This window comes from Chrysochloris asiatica, unplaced genomic scaffold, assembly GCF_000296735.1.
Source record: "Chrysochloris asiatica unplaced genomic scaffold, ChrAsi1.0 scaffold00055, whole genome shotgun sequence".
NCBI classification, from domain to species: domain Eukaryota; kingdom Metazoa; phylum Chordata; class Mammalia; order Afrosoricida; family Chrysochloridae; genus Chrysochloris; species Chrysochloris asiatica.
Window position 1 is genome coordinate 859,049 of NW_006408573.1, and position 1,270 is coordinate 860,318.

The 1,270-nt window shown below is 53.1% G+C and overlaps 1 pseudogene; it reads left to right on the forward strand.

The window, feature by feature from the left end:
• Nucleotides 1–233: 233 nt before the first annotated feature.
• Nucleotides 234–1,269, forward strand: LOC102814970 (annotated as a pseudogene).
• The last annotated feature ends 1 nt before the right edge of the window (nucleotide 1,270 follows it).

Genomic DNA, 1,270 nt, shown 5'->3' on the forward strand with positions numbered 1-1,270 from the left:
CAGGCTGAAGCTGAAGAAAATTAAAACAAGTTGACAAAAGCTAAATTATGACTATGAACACATGCCACTTGAATTTAGAGATCATATGAAGAATATATTCGATGCATTAGACATTTAAGACCAAAGACCAGAAGAGTTTTGGGATGACGTCACTGGCTGCAACTATATATACATTCACGGAGAACTAAGATGTTCAAGCTGTATTCAAAAGAGGACTTGGCCCTTTCCACAAGATGTTCAAGCCGAGTCCACTGCAGAGTGCTCTTCCCACCACTCTAGCCCCAGCACCCGCTGCCTCTGCAGCTCTGACTCAGGTCCCAGCCCCAGCCCTGGCCCCAGCCCCAGCCCCAACTCCGGCCCTGGCCCCCTCCCCGGCCCGGCTCCTGTTGCATCCTCAGACCCGACTGCAGCAGCGGGTACCACCGCGGCGCGGGGGCTGAGCACCGGGGCAGCGCAATCCCCAGCGCAGACCCCTCTGCCGCTGCGGCCGCCTGGCCCGACTCTCCCAGGACCCTTCCCTGGCGGTGGCGTGGTCCGGCTGCACAGGTCATTTTAGCCACCATCGTGGGCACTTATGAGGGACACATGAGGGCGCTTCTTGAGTTATCGGGATCCTGCTGGGAACTGTGGGCCAGCACCCAGTGGAAGTTACCAATTGCTTTTCAGCGCCTCACAATGAGTCTGAGGATGAGGTGACCATTGATACTGAATTTGCTAAGAACATGTATGAATTGCACAAGAAAGTGCCTCCAAACGAGCTCATCTTGGGCTGGTACGTTACAGGCCATGCCATCACCCAGCACTTGGTGCTGATCCATGAGTACTACAGCCGAGAGGCCCCCAAACCCATTCACCTCACGGTGGACAGGAGCCTCCAGAACTCATTTGTGCATCAAGGCCCATGTCAGCACTTCAACAGGGATGATGTTCACACCTCTGACAGTGAAATATCTTATTATGGCACAGAACACACCAGAGTTGACCTGATCGTGAAGACCTGTTTTAGCGCCGAGTGGGTGGTCAGGCTCTTGAGTGACTTGCAGTAAGTTGGAGGGGAGTCAGCCCGCATCCAGGATGCCCTCAGCACAGTATTTGCAGTACGCAAAGGATGTCCAGTCTGGAAAGGTGTTAGCTGACAATACTATGGACCGCTTCTTGATGAGTCTGGTTAATCAAGTTCCCCAAATCGTTCCTGATGGCTTCGAGACCATGCTCAACAGCAGTGTCAATGACCTGCTGATGGTGACCTACCTTGCCAATCTTACATAGT